Source organism: Budorcas taxicolor, chromosome X, assembly GCF_023091745.1.
Source record: "Budorcas taxicolor isolate Tak-1 chromosome X, Takin1.1, whole genome shotgun sequence".
NCBI lineage: Eukaryota > Metazoa > Chordata > Mammalia > Artiodactyla > Bovidae > Budorcas > Budorcas taxicolor.
In genome coordinates this window covers 63,195,118-63,214,510 of record NC_068935.1, presented here as the reverse complement: position 1 = coordinate 63,214,510, position 19,393 = coordinate 63,195,118, and the positions used below count along the sequence as shown (strand labels likewise).

At 43.9% G+C, this 19,393-nt stretch overlaps 1 pseudogene; it reads left to right on the top strand.

Moving 5' to 3' along the window:
* Positions 1 to 19,393, top strand: part of LOC128069473 (histone-lysine N-methyltransferase PRDM7-like) — a 99,432-nt pseudogene that overhangs the window by 3,230 nt on the left and 76,809 nt on the right.

Below are 19,393 nucleotides of genomic sequence, written 5' to 3'. Positions count from 1 at the left end.
GATATGATTTGGTTAAAAATAATTTGTTATAAAAATTCTGTTTGCAAATTAAACTGTAAAAGTAAAAAAATAATAATAATTATGTTATTGGATTGAATCTCTTGGAAGAGGAAATGATTAATATGTCAAGATACATTATTTATGTGTGCATAAAAAATAACACCACATGATCTTCTTACCCTAAGGTGAAACTAATTCTTTGTTTTGATTCTGGGAAAGGGTTTGAGAGAACTATTTATTCTCCCTGATCTTTCCCACATTTCACTGACCAGAGACAGCCTCAGGTAAATAAAAAATGAAGTACACTCATTATAAAATAGAAGTGAGCAGCTCAGTTCCTCTTCTGCTGCTCAGAGAGTTTAGAAGAGGTAATCTGCCTAGACTGGAAAAACAATTTATGTAGTTCTAGGATTCTCCATCCATGGATTTCTGTTCTCCCAGATTTTTAAAAATCATTTATTTAGTTTTGGCTGCACTGGGTCTTCTTTGCTGTGCATGGGCTTTCTCTGGTTGTGGTGACTGGCTTCTCATTGCAGAGCACATGCAGGCTCAGTAGTTTGTGACACACAGGCTTAGTTGCCCCACAGAAAGTGGAATCTTCCTGGACCAGAAATCGAACATGTGTCCTCTGCATCGGCAGGCAGATTCTCATCCATTGTGCCACCAGGGAAGTCCATCTGTTCCCTTACGTTATTAAAGACATGAAAACCAAAGGCTTTGACATGAAGAGAGATTCTTCATAGGGAATACACACCCCACGGTTCACCATACCTCTACACATCTTTATTAACCTTCTTAATTTCTGAGTTTATGATACACTATTGCTAACTATGTGCTCATTGCTCTACAGCAAATTTGTAGAACTTTTTCATCTTGCGTGACTGAAGCCCTACACCCACTGAGCAACAATTCTCCAATTCTTCCTCCTCATAGTCCTTGGCAACCATTCTGTTTTCCTGGATTTGATTAACTTAGATACCTCACAGAAGTGGAATCATGCGATATTTTTCTTTTTTTGATTGGTTCATTTCAATTAGCATAATATCATCAAGGCTCATCCCTGAGGTAGCATATGACAAAATTCTTTTTTAAGGCTTCAAAACATTCCATTTGTGTGCATGTGTATATAATATATATGATATATATAATCTTTATCTGTTTATCCACCAATGAACATTTAGATTGCTTCCACGTCTTGCCAGCTGGGAATAATGCTGCAATGGCCATAGATGTGCACACAATTTATTCAAGATCTTGCTTTCAACTTTTTATGGAAATATACACTAGAATTGGATTGCTAGATCATACAGCAGTTCTGATTTTCTGAGGAAACTCCATACTGTTTTCTGTAAAGGTTGCAACATTTTACATTTCCAACAATAGTGTATAAGGGTTCCAATTTCTCCATATCCTTACCAAACTTGCTATTGTCTTTTTATTCATATTGCCATCACAGAAGCTATGAGATAATTTCCGTTGTGGTTTTAATTTGTATTTCCCTATTGATTAGTAATATTGAGCATCTTTTCATATGTTTGTTGGCCATTTGTGGATCTTCTTTGGAGAAATGTCTATTCAATTTCTTCTCCCACTATGTTCATCAGCTAAGGCTGCCATAATGAATCAGACTGCATGGCTTAAACCACAGAAATTTGTTTTCTTCCAATGCTGGAGCGTGGATTTTGATATCAGGGTGCCATCATGGTCAATAAGGTTCTCTTCCTGGCTTATAGGTAGGCTTTATATTGGTGTATGCTTACTAACCCCTTATCAGATACATATTTTACAAATATTTTCTACCATCTTGTAGGTGATCTTTCACTCTGTTCCTTTGTTTCACTCTATTCATCCATTTCACTCTAAGTCCTTTGCTGCACAGAGGTTTTAAGATTAACATAGTCGCATTTGTCCATTTTTACGTTGTTACTAATACTTGTGCACTTGGTATCATACCCTAGAAATCATTGCTGATTCAATGTCATGAAGCTTCACCCTTGTTTTCTTCTAAGAGTCTTATCAAGTCTTACCTTTAGGTCTTTAATCCATTCTGAGTTGATTTTTCTTCATGATGTAAGATCTTCATTATTTTGCATATGGATATTTTGTTTCCCCAGCGCCATTCATTACAAGGATTAAACTTTCCCTGTTGTCTTGACACCCTTGATACACCCTCCCATGTATCCAAGAGTTTATTTCTGGCTGTCTATGCTGTTCCACTGATTGGTATGTCTGTCTTTATGCCAGTGGGCTTCCTCAGTGGCTCAGCAGGTGAAAGATCTGCCGTCAGTGCAGGAGACACAGATGATGTGGGTTCAATCCGTGAGTTAAGAAGCTCCCCTGGAGAAGGAAATGGCAACCCTTTCCAGTATTCTTGCCTGAGTAATCCCCTGGACAGAGGAGCCTGGTGGGCTACAAGCCAAAACGTCACAAAGAGTCAACATGACTGAGCCACTAAGCACGCACTTTATGCCCAAAACTACACTTTTTGGTTCTTGTACCTTTGTAATATGTTCTGAAACCAGAGGCCTCCAGCTTTGCTCTTCTTTCTAAGATTGTTTTGCCTATTTGGGGTCCTCTGAGATTCCGTATTAACTGTAGGATGGACTTTCTATATCTGAAAAAAATTCCATTGGGATTTTAATAGAAATTGCATTGAATCTTTAAATTGCTTTGGGTAGTATGAACAGCTTAATAATATTAAGTCTCCAAATCCATAAATGTGAGATGCCTTTCTATTTACTTGTGTCAGATTCATTTGAGCAATACTTTTTAGTTTTCAATGTATAAGTCTTTCATCTCCTTAAGTTTACTCCCAATTATTTCATTCTTTTTGATACTATTATAAATAAGATTATCAGGACTTCTCTGGTGGTCCAGTGGCTAAGACTCCACACTCCCAATGCATAGAACTTGTGTTCAATCCCAGGTCAAAGAACTAGATCCCTCATGCCACAACAAAGACCTGGCACAAATAAATAAATGGGGAAGGAGGTGGGAGGGGGATTCAGGATGGGGAACACGTGTACACCCATGGTGGATTCATGTTGATGTATGGTAAAACCAATACAATATTGTTAAGTAATTAGCCTCAAAAAAAAGTAATTAGCCTCCAATTAAAATAAATAAATAAATATAATTTTTAAAAATTCAAACTTAGCTCTTGACTATGGCTTTAAAAAAATAAATAGGATTGTTTTCTTATTTTCCTTTCTGGAATGTTCATTGTTCATGCATGGAAAGACATTTGAATATTGATTTTGTACTGTGCAACTTTCTGTGCAGGTGTTTTTGTGTGTGTGGAATTTTAAAGATTTTCTGCATGTAAAATCATGTCCTCTGTGAACAGACATAATTTTACTTCTTTCTTTCCAAATGGTAGCCTTTGGTTTCCTTTTCTAATCTAATGACCTTCCTAGGACTTCTAATATTATGTTGAATAGAAGTGTTGAGAATGGGCATCCTTGCCTTTTTTTTCTTGACCTTAGAAGTTTTCAGCTTTTCATTGATGACTGTGATGTTAGAGATAGACTTTTCATATTGACCTTTATTATACTGCAGTCACTTCATTCTATTTCTATTTTGTTGAGTATTTTTGTCATGAAAGCCTAGTAAATTTGTTAGATACTTCATGGACATCAGATGAAGCACAGATGAAGTTTCATATATATATTTTTTTTTTTTTTAATTTTAAGAAAAGTACGTAATGCTTCCAGTGGAAGCATAGGAGTTGATGATACAGAAATAACTTTCCATTCCTCCTTTGCTAATCCTTGTCCTTGTCACTCTGGCTCAGAATTCTGTGTCCTTAATTAGAATGCCCAGAGTTTGGAAACATTTAACAACCAAAACAGTTTCTCATCATTTTCTAGGTAATCCTTCTCGGATGGCCTTCAGAGTGGAGCACAGTAAACATCAGAAGGTATTTCCCAAATCCTGTTGACAAAAAAGACTCCTCATGGATCCAGTCACAGGTGAGAAGAGGAGAAAGCACAGAGATCCTGGAGACTGCTGCCTTCCTATCCCAAATCTTTAGCACAATGTCTGATATCATCACCATCTTTATAGTTAGTAAGAACAGCGACAGTAGTAGCCTGTTCTATTTGTTACATTATTTACACAATATTTCAGACTTTCAGCATTTTATGTGAATAAACTTACTTAAACCTTAAAACAATCCTACAGTACCTATAAGTATGTATATAGCTATCACCATTATAGATCAAGAAACTGAGGTTAAAAAAAAATGTTTGATTATGTATCACTGGTAGTGCAATCTAATCCAAAGCACCTTCTCTAAACCCCTTACAAGCTGGTTAAAATTTTCATAGCTCAGTAAAGTTTATTGATATATCTTATTCATACATCTTTATATCATTCATCTGAGAGATGTTTTCAACCTCAGTTCTTTTGTGCTGTGCTAGTTAGGGATGTGCTAAGACATCTGACTAAGGGAAGTTTAAGGTCATGTTGGGCAGTTTGTAGAGTGGGGAGTCCAAGATGAAGAAGCTTAAGGACATGTTGGAGAATTTGTAGAGTGGATGGTCCAAGATGATGAAGCTTAAGGACATTTTGGGCACTTTTTAGAGTGGATGGTCCAAGGCGAAGAAGCTTAAGGGCATGCGGAGCAGTTTGTAGAGTGGACAGTCCAAAATGAAGAAGCTTAAGGACATGTTGGGCAGTTTGTAGAGTCAATGGTCCAAGATGAAGAAGGCGACATGATCCCTACCTCAGAGACTCCCACTCCAATAAGAGGAAGTAACTCACAGCTGTGACAGACCTCAGGTTTATGACTCAAAAACAACAAATAAGAAAATAACTGAAGGACTTCACATAGGTTACCTGCTTTTGAGTAGAAACTCATCATCTGGACATTCTTATAGGGGGAAGTAACAAGTCCTTCCTCTGAGCTCTAAATCAGCAACTCTTCTATTTGGAATCATTTGTTTAGCCTGCCCCTGTGTTGTGAGCTTTGAGAGCGTAGCCCATACCCATTAATTCTCAGAAGTCCAGGCCCAGCTCAAAGCCCCTGAGGGCCCCATGAATGTTTTGTGAATGACTGACTCCACATTTAAACATTCATGTAGGAATAAGAAGGTCAAGGAATGCTGAAGATAGTAGTTGTGAACTAAACTTCAAATATAGAGGCAGTTGAGGGGATATATTAATGGCAAGGGTGTACGCTCAAATTCATACTGTATAAATAGCTCACATAATGATTTGTTGAATGTTATTAAATTTCATGTCCACTGTAACATTAAAAATTAGAATGTATACCAATTTATGGATCAGGAAACTGAGGAGAACCAGCTAATCATACAGCCTTCTTCAAGCAGAATTGATGAGGCCAGTTACTTTAATTCAAACATTGTCTCTAAGACATGGCAACCTGCAATGTTCAACTCATTTTCTTTATTGTCTAAATGTGTTTCTGCCGATTGTCTTTTCTCAGTCTCACTGCTTTGTCAGCTTATTTTCCAGATGTGTTTTGTCCCCTCTGTAATTTTCCATAGTTCCTCATCCATCAAAGGTCCACTAATTAATAGAAAAACCCCCAGATTGCTTTATGAGCCCATACCCTCTTCTTTCCTTGACCTCCAGCTATTCTCCCTGCCTTGCTCTCACGTTTATGCAGAAAGCTGAAGGGAAAGAACCTTAAGATATGAATTCTAGTTTTGATTCGGTACCCACTTAGGTCCTTGTTTTACACTCCAGTGTTCAGACCCCCCCTCCTCCAGGTATTTCCAAGAATTGTCAAAGTATTAACTAAAGCCATGCATGTGAAAACACTTCATACAGTCCTAAAGAACTAAAGAAATGCATGTTGCCTTTTACTCACATGCAAGGGAATGTTCAGGGGACCATCAAGTAAGGTGTCTAGTTTGAAGCAATTGCCAGGAGCAGCAAAATTGCTGAAGACAAGTGGCTCTGAGTGGGCTCAGAAACCAGTGGCCCCTCCCCGAGAAACAAGGACCCCTGGACAGCACTCCAGGCAAAAAGTCAGTAACAGAAAATTTGGGGAGTTGCTCTAATTAGTTCCTCTAGTCCCTGTATAAAAGGTAGTAAGTATGGCCTAGGTGTGTGGTGTGAACTTTGGGTAGGCATAGGTTTAAGGTGGACTGATCTGAGACATGAAGTTAGCACTGGGGCCTGAGGAAAATTTTATACATTTTCTGAGGTCCTGATTGTTCATCTGTAAAGTGAAGATAAGGATACATAACTCATACAGTGTTTGAAAGCATTAAATTAAATGTAAAACTGCTGACACATACAAGTAGTTCAATAAATCCAGCTGTGATAATAGGGACCACACTTTGTTAGTGTTTATGCCCAGACTTCTGTTCAATGCCTTATGTGTCATGTGCCCTTTAACATTTATTTACTCAGTAGATGTGTCAGTGAACTATTTCCTAAGTAAGAAGATTGGGAAGTAAATCCTACTAACAAGAAGTGCAGGAAGTTAACACTGAACTGGGCATCTATGGTCAGTGTGGAGCCTCAGTCTCCTGAATCAGTAAAGACAGAACAAACAAAGTATAGACAAGGGACTTCCTGGTGGTTAAGTGGTTAAGACTCCAGGCTTCCACTGCAAGAGGTGTGGGTTCCATTCCTGGTCAGGGAACTAAGATCCCACAAGCCATGCAGCATGGCCAATAAATAAATAATGTGACATTAAAACAAAAACTACAAAAGTAAAAGTTTGAAAAATAAATATAAAAAATTTTGACAAAGTGTATAGATGGACAAGTAGGAGATCTCACAGTTTCTGATAAAACAGTGACTAGCTCTCCAGACCCCACCAGCCTTGCTTAGCTTCTGTTCTCCATCTTAGAACTCAGAAGAAATGAGACTGGAGTGAAGAGGCACAATCTACGAGAAAGAAAGGGCCATGTGTACCAAGAGGTCAGTGAGCCCCAGGATGACAGCTGCCTCTGTGAGTGACCCCACTGGCCCACTCACGGAGAAGGGATTATGAGGCCTTGGTCCAATAACCTCACTTCACCATTTTGTGCTCCAATCATCCCCTTCCTCTATGACATGGGGTACAGGATCGAGGCCAAATGACGTGAGTGCCCCAGTTCTTTCTGAAGGTCTTTACAACAAGCAGCATCACTATACCTCTCCCCATCCCTATTGCTCTCACCTCCAGATTGTTAAGAGTGTCAGAACTTTTTCATCAACAGCTGTGCTGCCCACAGGCCCCCAACCTTTGTAAAGGACTCTGCAGTGGAAAAGGGGCATGCCAACCACTCAGCCCTCACTCTGCCCCCTGGGTTAAGTATCAGACTGTCAGGCATCCCTGAGGCTGGGCTTGGAGTGTGGAACGACATGTCTGATCTGCCTCTGGGCCTGCACTCTGGCCCCTAGAAGGGCCAGATCACAGACCATGAAGAGGCCGCCAACAGTGGATACTCCTGGCTTGTGAGAAATAACCCTCTTTCCCTGTCCTCTGGCTTCTAATTGTTTGTGTGTGGTGGTGGGAGGGGTACTTCATGTCAACATGTGAGGACACGGATGATGATGACATGGTTGGCAGTGACATGGTCAGCCCTGTGTACTGTGTGCACTGGGCATGAACACAGGACTTCTATCTAAAGATCAGAAGAAGGTGGGAGACAGTGGTACAGGCATACAGAAGTGACTCCTCACTTGTGGAGCCCTTGCCTTCAATGTGCCAATAGACTCAGACTTAAAATGATGATTAAGGAGCTTACCATGTGGTCTGACTGGCAGCTGAATTCATGCAAGCTGAAGAGCAGAATGACAGCGCAGGGAAATAGTTCTTCTATTACTTCCACCAAAAAAAAAAAAAAGAATAAAATAAAAGAGAGAAGAAAGCTTGTATCCCTTTTCTGACACTCAGATCACCAAAGGGAGAAATTGCTATGAGTATGTGGATGGAAAGGACACGTGTTTGGCCAACTGGGTGAGGTGAGTGCAGTGAGTCTGCAGTTGCTGCTGTTGCTCCTCCCTCAAGTCCACACCCCTTTCCTTCTCAACCTGTCTCCCTCAATAGCTTTGACATCTTCTTTCATCTTTCCCCTCTATATCATGCTCTTTCATTTCAAAATACATTAGAAAGAAAGAAAAATATAGCATGTGCCCTTAAAATATAAGTCTATACACTCAACAAAACGGAGGTACTTGAAAACAACTTGAGGAGTCTAGATTCACAAAGGACACTTTAACTCACTTGACACTTACCAAGCACTCTATGCCCCAGTGTGGACAGTGAACTTCATTACTGAAGCAAACCACACAACCCATGTTCTTTTGGAGAACATACTGAAGATAGACATTAACCAATTAATTTTAGGAATAGTAACCTTAATTTTTCTATTTTTGAATAACTGCACAGTTAGGATAACCTAACACGGGAGACCTTGAGTCCACATGGGCAACAACCTCCCCAGGCTCAGTTCCAGTGAGAAGTGGGCCCTGATGTCTGGGAAAGAATGAGGGGCAGAATGACCATGAGCATGGCCGTTCTCTGAGGGCCTCTCCTTTCATCAGGGCAGGCAGAAAGTGAATAAACGATTACTGTTCTGTGTCTCAAGCTATGTCAGAGCACTCTCCAAGTTTCCATGGGAGGAAGTGGGCAAGTGAATAGGACCCTGGATACACATGGGGAGATTGGAGAAAAGCCTCGAAGAGAAGGCAGCTGGGGTGAGTGCTGAGGGGTTCATGCTAGCCTAGGAGCACCAAGTCCTGTGGAATGAAAGAGAACTTAATTTACAGTTTAGAGGAGCTGGAGGTCACCAGTCTTATGGAGAGTCCAGGTGGACACAAGTCTGGAACTGGGCTCTGGAAAATGGCTAATTAGGTAAGGAGAGAAAAGCATTCCAGCCAGGAAGAGGACAGGAAACAGGATCTGAAAATAGGGATTCACACACCATGGTCAAAGGTGTGAACAGAAGGTCCCCATGAGGGGTGGTGGGAGCCATCATGGCCTCAGAGCCTGAAGGCAAGGAGCTGGGCATGGCCTGACAGTGGCAGGGACTCATCACCTGTGGTTTCTTTCCTTTTCCCGGCCTCGACCTCAGGTATGTGAACTGTGCCCAACACTATGAGAAGCAGAACCTGGTGACTTTGCAGTATCACGGGCAGATCTTCTACCAAACCTGCCAGGTGGTTATGCTGGGCTGTGAGCTGCTGGTCTGGTATGGGGACGTTTATGGTGAGGAACTTGGCATCAAGTGTGACAGCAGGGGGAAGAGTGAGCTCACAGCTGGGAGAGGTGAGGACCACCCCTCTTCCAGTGCCCCACTCCATCCTGGGGAGCTTCCCTGGTCCAATTCTGAAGCACAGTACAATCCAGTCTCAAGTCAGTCAAGTTGCGATTAAAATGCCTCAGAATTTGATTCATTTCATATGACTTATGAAAAATATTTATTTTAAAATGCTAGTTCTAATTTTCAGTATTTCACGCAAAAAAAAAATATGTAACATTACCTTCTGCCGAAAGGCTTAGAAGCTAAAAGTAAGTTTTTGCCGGGGTCCAGCCCCGGTGGATCCAGGAAATTCGAAGCGGGGACAGCGTTGGCGAGGAAAACTTATTTATTTATTAATATAAGATTAGATTAGGAAGAAATAGTATAGTAGGGAAATTAAGTGGAGAAAGAAGGCTGAATAACTTGGTTTACGTGGGAAGCCAATAAAGTTCCAGACAAGGAGCTTGCACCATCTACGTTAGGCCACCGGCGTCCTCTTGAATATCAGGGGGTGCCCCACCTTGGGCTCCCCCTCATGTGGATCTTAAAAGCCGGGACAAGTAAGTATACATGGTGAGCCTCCACGCCCCAGATGGGAATTCAGCCAGAAATTAGAGAGGAAACACGGGGGAAACCAGTCCAGCGACTGGCCCTGTCCTCTATTGTTCAGAAGGCCTTTTATACTTTTGATAAAACATGGAGATCAATGGGTAACACAAAGTTATGCAGCATTAGCAGCCCAGACTCTTATCAAAACCAGGCTTTTCTCTCTGCATACCTAGTTGTATACACAAGTCTTAGGTAATTTACATCATCTTCCGGCCAAAAGGGCCAATTAACATTTTACAGCCTTTTTTCTGATAAAGGTTTGTCAACCAGAAGACTTATTTGTGTTGATCTTCCCAAAGTCTGGTGCCACTCTCAGAAAGCACTAAATGAAGTTATATTCTTACATAGCAAGGACACAAGAGGAGTGCAGTGATATATAACAAAGAGAAAAGTAATTAACTCAAAAGTTTAGTGTTGCTAACATCAAAACTATTATATATCTTTTTCCATATCCAGTTTACATTGATTAACATCCTCCCAGGTGCCTAAAAGATAAAGAATATGGAGGCCTGGCGGCAATCATTGAGTCAACAGTGAAAACCTGTCACCAATATGATTTTTAGCTCTTTAGAAAAGGCTCTGTATCTTTAAGATGCTTTAAGCTTTGTGCCTCTCCGGTTGGGGGGCTGTAAGCAATTCACAAGCTGTAAGAGGTCCGGGGAACCTGTTAGGCAAGCTAGAGAGCTATCAGAGGGGTTTAACTGAAACATCCCTTTCAAATGCAGAAGACTAAAGCCCTGATTTGACTTTTTCCAGAGAATATCAAAAGAGTGGAATAGCAGGCAGATTCTTATTTTTTGGGGGGGTGGATGCTCAGGAAATTCCAGGGGGAACCCCTGAAGCTTGATCACATCCTTGCATTTTGTCAGGCTTCCTTCCTCATGACCTTGTCACGGGCAGGATTCCTCACACTGGCTCCCGGCAAATTTTCTAGCACCTACCAGATCTCCCACCTTTACCTGTTTCTTCATTACATCTACATTTCTAAGTTACATGTGTACAGTGATTTGCATTCAGTTACTGTTTCAGCTTGTTGTCATGTGAGTTCATATTCTGTACCAGACAGGGCTCCACACACTGAAACAGACAGAACCTCTGCCTTGGGGCAGCATGGGCTTCATACCAGACAGGGGCTGGTGCTCTGAGGAAAACCAGTGCAGGAAAAGTGCCTTGAATCAGCGTGAGCAGAGGGTGGGGTATGGCGTAGGATGGTGGGGCAGGGTCTCTGCAGAGATAACACCTCTGGGAAAGGATTCTAGGCAAGGGACCAGTCAGTGCTGCAGCCCCAGGGCCAGGAAGAGAGGCCATGCCAGTGGTCGTAGGAGGAAGCACACAGGGAGAGGAAGGAGGCTGGATGGAACACAGAAGCTTCAGCACCCGTGTCCATGTGCAGGCCCCAGGGGTCTTCCTGGGTGAGACCAAACAACCATGCAACTTTCAGCTGCAAGCAGCATATTCTTTGTGCTAAGATGATGCTTTGGTTCATTTTGGGGGAGATTCAGAAGCAGGGAGTCTTCTCAGAGGTCAGTTCATTGCCACACATGAGGGGAGAGTGGGCTGGCTGAAGATGCATGGGTGCGAGGGTGTGAGGAGTCTGACTGGAGATGTATTTTTAACCAGGGCTTCCTAGTGCATGTTAAATGGACTAAGACTGAATGAAATAAATGAGCCTGCATTCACCCAGCACATGGTCTCTGAGAGGTCTATGACAGACTAGAGTGCCCCAAGCCCACGATCACACAGCAGATGGCCTCTGAGAGGTCGATAACAGACCAGAGTGACCACAAGCCTGCATTCACACAGCAGATGGCCTCTGAGAGGTCTGTGACAAGTCAGTGACCACAAGGCTGCATTCACCCAATGGACAGCCCCTGAGAGGTCTATGACAGACCAGAATAACCACGAGCCTGCATTCCCACAGCAGACAGCCTCTGAGAGATCTGTGACAGGCCAGAGCAAACACGAGCCTCCACTCACCCAGGAGATGGCCTCTGAGAGGCCTATGACACACCAAAGTGAACATGAGTCTTCACTCACCCAGTGGAGGACTCTGAGAGGTCTGTGACAGGTCAGAGTGACCACAAGCCTGCATTCACCCATCTTCTTAATGTCCCAGCCTTAAGGAGAGTGTTTGCCCAGCGGTTAGTGGTGTGAACAGGCATGTAAAGCTTTTTAGAGCACATGATGCACCAGGGGATGATTAAAGTAAGCAGGACACACTCCAATGATTAGGGTCCTCAAGACCAAATCCATCAAGGAAAGACCCCATGAAAAGAGCCACCCTTTGAAGCAAAGTGAATTGAAGTCACTGAGTCTCCACCCCCGGGAGTATGGGTCCAGCTGAGCAGGTGACAGACACTCCCCAGCTCAGCTGGATGATAGCCAGGGACTTCCCTACTGTCCAGAAGAAGTTTGATCCAAGTCTAAAGACTTCACAGGGGGCTACCCAACCACTTCACATGTGGGACCTCAATGTCCCTGATTCTTGGCTGGGGAGGCTGAAGAGGGGGTGCACTCAGAGTTCCTGGTCCCCTCGGGCATTTGTCACTCAGGCCCACCATCCCTGCCTTCCTGGGGACCACCATCTCTGCCATGTCTGTCACCATCTATTCCATTCCCCCTTCCAAGAAAATCTGAGATGTGGGTAACAGTGCTGGCAAGACCCATGCAGGCAGGATCTCTGTCCCCCTACTCTTTTTCAAAGGGCATGTTTCAAAGTTGGTGGTAAGGCAGGGAAGACTGGGGGATTTGGTCACCAGAGCATGAGGGCCCATGACAGCACTGCCTTAACCTGTGTCTCCAAGACCTGGGGTTCATGTCTGAGTCACACTTGTGAGGAGTCTGCTCTCTGCAGGCAGCACAGTATTGGTGTCCCCACAGGCCAAGCTCTGACAGAGCTGTGGGCTCGGCTGCGGAGCTGGGATGCTCAGTACAGGACAGATGGTACCAGGGTTAGAGCACTGTGTGGGAAGTCTCTGTGAGTGGTTGAGAAAGGCTGGAGCCACAACTGCCCCTGCTTGGAGGACATGGATGTTCACCTGAGGGACCAGAGAGGACCCCACGCCCCCAACAATGGCCGCAGAGGCCAGGCTAGCAGCACACTGCCAGAACAAAGTTGACCCAGGTCACCAGGCAGGATGTGTACTGGGCAGTGGCAGCAAAGATGCCAGGCTACATGCAGGCCCAGAGACCCTGGGCAGGCACAGATGGCCTCAGACTAGGTCAGGACCCAGAAGACAAGATCAGGGGGCTCCTGGATAAGGGAGGGTTGGGGTCTCCTGGCACACTGCAGACCTGGGCCAACTTATACTGCAGGTACTTGATGGTGCTATTCTTAGATTCCAGAAAGTCTGAGGAGAGGAAGGTGTCAGGGAACCGTGGCCTGGCTCCACTGCAGGGACATCCACACAGGAAGGACTGGTGTGGGAAGGCCTTGGAGCGAGACACCGGTGTTTGTCCACCCCCAGACCCCGAGGGGACCCAGCCTCGGGGCTAGCTGCCTCAGGTCACCCAGCTGGCCAGGACCCCAAAGCCAGGCCTGGCCACACTAGATACCCCTGTCCACATCACCCACTCTTTCTATGACATCTCCCATGTCAGAGGGCAAGGGGACAAGGCCCAGCTCCGGGCAAGGTCTCTGACAGGTGCAGTCTGGCCTTCCGGCTCCTGGGCACCGAGGCCTAGTCTGTCCCTTTCCGGCAGCGCCCAGTGACCGGGAGAGCCTGGCCCAGGGTAATGGCACACACCACCACAGACACACCAGGGAACAGATACTCAGCCTGTGCCCAGGAGTGCCTCCCAGGGAAGCCTTCCCAGCACCCGCCACACAGGCCACTGTGGGCCTTCCACTCCTGCCTTGGCCTCTTCCAGCTCATCTTAGTGTCTAGGCAGATCGGGGCCATGGCCATGGCCTTGGCTAAGAGGCTAAGCTGCAGCAGGCAGTGGACTCGGACTAGGATGGCTGGAAGGCCAGGGAGGGGCTGGGGAGACCTTCAAGGCACTGGAGCCAGGAAACCATGGCTCCACATGGGCTTGGGTTCTCTGGCCAGGAAACCATGACCAACCCTTCCTGAGGCTGACTGAGGGTCCATCTCTCAGTAAGGAGGAACAGAATCCCCAACTGCAGCCCCCAAGGCCAACCTCCAGCTGGCGGGATATGAGGGTCAGGGCCGAGGGGTCCAGGTTAGAGGCCAGCACCTCGCTGAACAGCACCTCCTCCTTCTAAAGGGCAGCAGCCTGCGCCTACACCTTGAGCTCTAGGACAAGGTTCCTGAAGCCCACCTGATGCTGTACCTGCAGGATGGCCATGGTGACCTTCCAGGGACCCTTTCTTCCTTCATTCTACATAAACACAGAAATCTGTATCTCTAAACCAGAAATGTGTAACTCTAGGAGAGCATCCACAGAAATAATATTTCACTGTATACAGAAAACCTGAATCTCACATGCCTAATCCACAAGGGCCTGATAATCAGCTATCTGTTGATTTCTAGGGCAAAAATCTAACAAAGGTTATAGATGTCCCATAGATTCATCATATCTGAATCAGCTGGCTGTATGCTAACAACAGTCACAGCACTGCAAATAAACTACACTACAACATAGCACAGGCATGATATTAAAGAGAAGGAAAGAAAACCAGTGCCTACTTTATTCCCTCAGCCTCCCTGACTGCGGCTGCTACCCTATCCCTGGAGCCTAACCAGGCTTGGGTCCCACAGCTCAACTGGGGTGGGTTCAAGAGAGCCTGGTAGGGTGCCCAGCATTGAACCCTTTTTAAATGTTTACTGTCTGCTTTGTTCTGGCTTGGACCAGACTCCCCAGCAGGATCCAGCCCTCCAGGGACTTGGGAACAAATATTACTAAGCCCCCACGTGCCCTGGTGTTGGACATTCCAGCTCAAGTCTCCTTCCCAGCAAAGTGTCACCCCTCATTTTAAATGGAACATATCTTCCATGAAGTTGTGATGCTGTGTGTTGGAAATACAACTGAAAGTTTTGGGATAAACGTGATGATTATGGAACATTTAATCCAGCTTTCTATGAAACACCATTGACAACAATATCTTACATTTGTTTCACACTTTAGTTTATATCAGGTTTTTGTTTGTAGTCTTTTCAGTGCTGCTTCCTAATAACCAATTTCACAGGTTTCTCAAGAAATCCTCTGGGCTCCTTCTTTAGCCTTCTGGTCTGGCCTCTGGCCCTGGGACCTACATAGGTCCCTCAGCTCCTTGGAGCCAGATTAACCCCAGTCTTTTGGTCAAAATTTCCAGAGTTGTAATGAGTCATTAGGAGCACTCCAACCCTCCCACACACCCACAGACAGCTGTGTCTAGAACCCAGCGAGTACCACAGTCTAGACCCCAGCAGTCCTGGCAAATGTGGGGCATGGCAGACAGATGGCAGGAAGAAGGGGTGCTGGGCAGTGTCCATGGCCAGGCCTGGGAGCTGTGGTTCCTGCCCAGACCTCGCATAAACCCAAAGCTTTCTGACACTCATCCCATCCTGGTGGGCTTTCCAATCCCTCTGTCCTCAGAGGTCTCTGCCCATGTGCTCTTTCCTCAAACCTGGCTTTTTTTTGGGGGGGGGGGTGCTGGGAAATCCCATGGATAGAGGAGCCTGGTGGGCCACAGTCCACAGGATCACAAAGAGGCTGACATGACTTATCAACTACTCAACAATAACAAGTAGATGGGAAAGCGAAGGAAGGTTCAAAAGAGAGAGGGAGAATATAAAGCAATGAAATATCCTGGCACTGTCTTTAGAAGGTAACTGAAGACCTGCCCGTCGAAACTTTCAGATGAACACACAGTTGGAAACTGTACTGTGTTCCTACATCCTACCATACACATTCCTGCTATAATCTGACAGCAAAGACTTGTGAAATAACAATAATTATCGTCATGATAATCAAATCTCTGCTATTCATGACTATACTCTTCATTTTCAACACGTATTTATTGAATATTTAATCGGTGTGAGGCATTCTCTAGGGGCTTCCCTAGAGGCTCAGACAGAAAAGGAATCTGCCTGCAATGCAAGGGACCTGGCTTTAATCCCTTGGTGGGGAAGATCCCCTGGAGAAGGAAATGGCTGATGGCTAACGACTCCAGGACTTTCGATCACTACAGAACTCCCAGCCCCATAGAACATTAATGTGTGAGTGCCCTCCCTAAGGCTTCCACCTCCTCACTAAGACTAAGCCACACCCAAAAGCCAGCAAGCTGTAGTGCCAAACACCCTTCGCTTATCCTTCAACCAAATAGGGGCACAAATTTGTACTTTGGAAGACAGGCTGCCCAAAGCTATACTGAACCCAAAGACACCCCAAACCACACTACCAGACCCAGCCACTGCCCTTCAGAAAGACAAGATCTAGCTTCACCCACCAGAACACAAATACAAATCCCCCAACCAGGAAACTTTCACAAGGCATTGGTCCAATCCCACTCAGGGGAGGCAGACTCCATAGTTAAGACCTACAGCCTTTCAAGCTGCAAAAAAGAGATATCAAACAAAGAAATTAAACAAAATGAAAATGACAAAGGAACATCCAGCAGATTAAGGAACATGGTTAAAACCCACAGGATTGAACAACTGAACAGGAAACAGGCAATTTACCTGGAAAAGAATTCAGAAGAATGACAGTAGAGATGATCCAAACTTCTGGAAATAAAATGGAGGCATGGATAGACTAGAGACACAGATTGAGAAGATGCAAGAAATGTTCAACAAGGACCTTGAAGAATTAAATAATAAACAATCAGCAATGAAGAATGCAATAACTGAGATTAAAAACCACTGAAGAAACCATATTTGAAAAAGACACATTCATCCTAACATTCATTGCAGCACTCTTTACAATAGCTAAGACATGGAAGCAACCTAGATGTCCATCGACAGATGAATGGATAAAGAAGCTGTGGTACATATATACAATGGAATATTATTCAGCCATAAAAAGGAATGCATTTGAGTCAGTGCTAATGAGGGAGATGAACATACAGCCTATTAAAGAGAGTGAAGCAAGTTAGAAAGAGAAAAACAAATATCATATATTAACACATATATAGGGAATCTAGAAAATGGCACTGATGAACCTATCTGCAGGGCAACAATGGAAACACACACATAGAGAACAGAATTATGGAAAAAAGGTGGGGGGAGGAAGAAAATGGTGAGAAGAGCATGGAAATATATACACTACCATATGTAAAACAGATGGCCAGTGGGAAATTGCTTTATAATTCAGGGAACTCAAAATGGGATCTGTGACAACCAAGAGGGGTAGAATAGGATGAGAGGTGGGAAGGAGGTTCAAGAGGGAGGGTCATATGTACACCTATGGCTGATTCATGTGGATGCATGGCAGAAACACAATATTGTTAAGCAAGTATCCTTCTACTAAAAATAAAGGGGGGAAAAAAAAACACCCTGGAGCAAATCAATACAGTATCTGAGGCAGAGGAATGGATAAGTGAGCTGGAAGATGGAATGGTTGAAATGACTGAACTAGAACATAATAAAGAAAAAAGAATAAAAAGGAATGAGGACAGTCTCAGAGACCTACAGGACAACATTAAATATAACAACATTTAAATCTTCTTGTCTCTAGAAGAAGACAAAAGGAAAGGCCACAAGGAAATATTTCAGGAGATTAAAGTTGAAAAGTCTAAAATGGGAAGGGAAATAGCCACCAAAGTCCACAAAGCCCAGAGAGTCCTGCATAGGATAAACCCAACAAGAAATATGGCAAGACATCAAACTGACAAAAACACAAGAACCAGCAAGGGAAAAACAACAAATAACACACAAGGGGATCCCTATAAAGCTAACAGCTGATCTTTCAATACAAACTCTTCAGGCCAGAAGGGAATGGCAGAACATACTTAAGTGATGAGTAGGAAATGCCTACAACCCAGATTACTCTATCCAAAAAGGAACTCATTCAGACTCAAAGGAAAAACCAAAAGCTTTACAGACAAGCAAAAGCTAGGAGAATTCTCCGCCACAAAACTAGCTCTTCCACAAATGCTAAAGGAACTTCTCTTGTTAGGAAACACAAAAAAGAGGCCTACAAAAACAAACCCAAAACAATAAAGTAAATGGTAACAGGATCATACACATTGGTAATTCCCTTAAATGTAAATGGACTAAGTGCTCCAACTAAAACATACAAACTGGCTGAACAGATACAAAAATAAGACCCCTATATATCCTCTCTACAATAAACCCACCTGAGACTGAGGGAAGCATACAGACTGAAAGTGAGGGGCTGGAAAAAGATATTCCATGCAAATGGAAATCAAAAGAAAGTGGGATTAACAATACTCATATGAGACAGAGTAGACTTTAAACTAAAGATCAAGACACAAAGGACACTACATAATGATCAAAGGATCAATCCAAGAAAATATAAAAATTCAAAATATATATGCACCCAACATAGGAGCACCTCAATACATAAGGCAAATACTAACAACTATTAAAGGAGAAATTGACAGTAACACAAAGATACTTCAGTTTAGTTCAGTTCAGTCACTCAGTCGTGTCCGACTCTTGTGACCCTATGAACCGCAGCACACCAGGCCTCCCTGATCATCAACAACTCCCAGAGTTCACCCAAACACACGTCCATTGAGTCAGTGATGCCATCCAACCATCTCATCCTCTGTCATCCCCTTCTTCTCCTGCCCTCAATCTTTCCCAGCATCAGGGTTTTTCAAATGATTCATCTCCTTTAGGATGGGCTGGTTGGATCTCCTTGCAGTTCAAGGGACTCTCAAGCATCTTCTCCAATACCACAGTTCAAAAGCATCAGTTCTTTAGTGCTCAGCTTTCTTTATAATCCAACTCTCACATCCATACATAACTACTGGAAAAAACATAGCCTTGACTAGATGGACCTTTGTTGGCAAAGTAATGTCTCTACTTTTTAATATGCTGTCTAGGTTGGTCATAAGTTTCCTTCCAAGAGTAAGCATTGAGGAGGCGGTCCTAAGATGGAGCAGGAATAGGACGGGGAGACCACTTTCTCCCCCACAAATTCATCAAAAGAACATTTAAACCCTGAGTAAATTCCACAAAACAACTTCTGAATGCTGGCAGAGGACATCAGGCACCCAGAAAAGCAGCCCATTTTCTTCGAAAAGAGGTAGGAAAAAATATAAAAGACAATAAGAGAGACAAAAGAGTTAGGTACGGAGCTCTGTCCCAGGAAGGGAGTCTTAAAAAGTGAGAAGTTTCCAAACACCAGGAAACACTCTCACCGCCGAGTCTGTGGTGAGCCTTGGAAGCACAGAGGGCAACATAACAGGGAGGAAAATAAATAAATAATTAAAACCCACAGATTACGAGCCCAACAGCAACTCCCCCAGCGGAGAAGCAGCGCAGACGCCTGCATCCGCCACTAGCAAGCAGGGGCTGGGCAGGGAGGCGCAGGCTGCATTGCTTAGAGTAAGTATTGGGCCCAAATGCCCTGAGGGTAATCAGAGCGAACTACAATATATAATGAATAATGCAATAATGAGATCCAAAACACTCTGGAGGCAACAAATATTAGAATAACGGAGG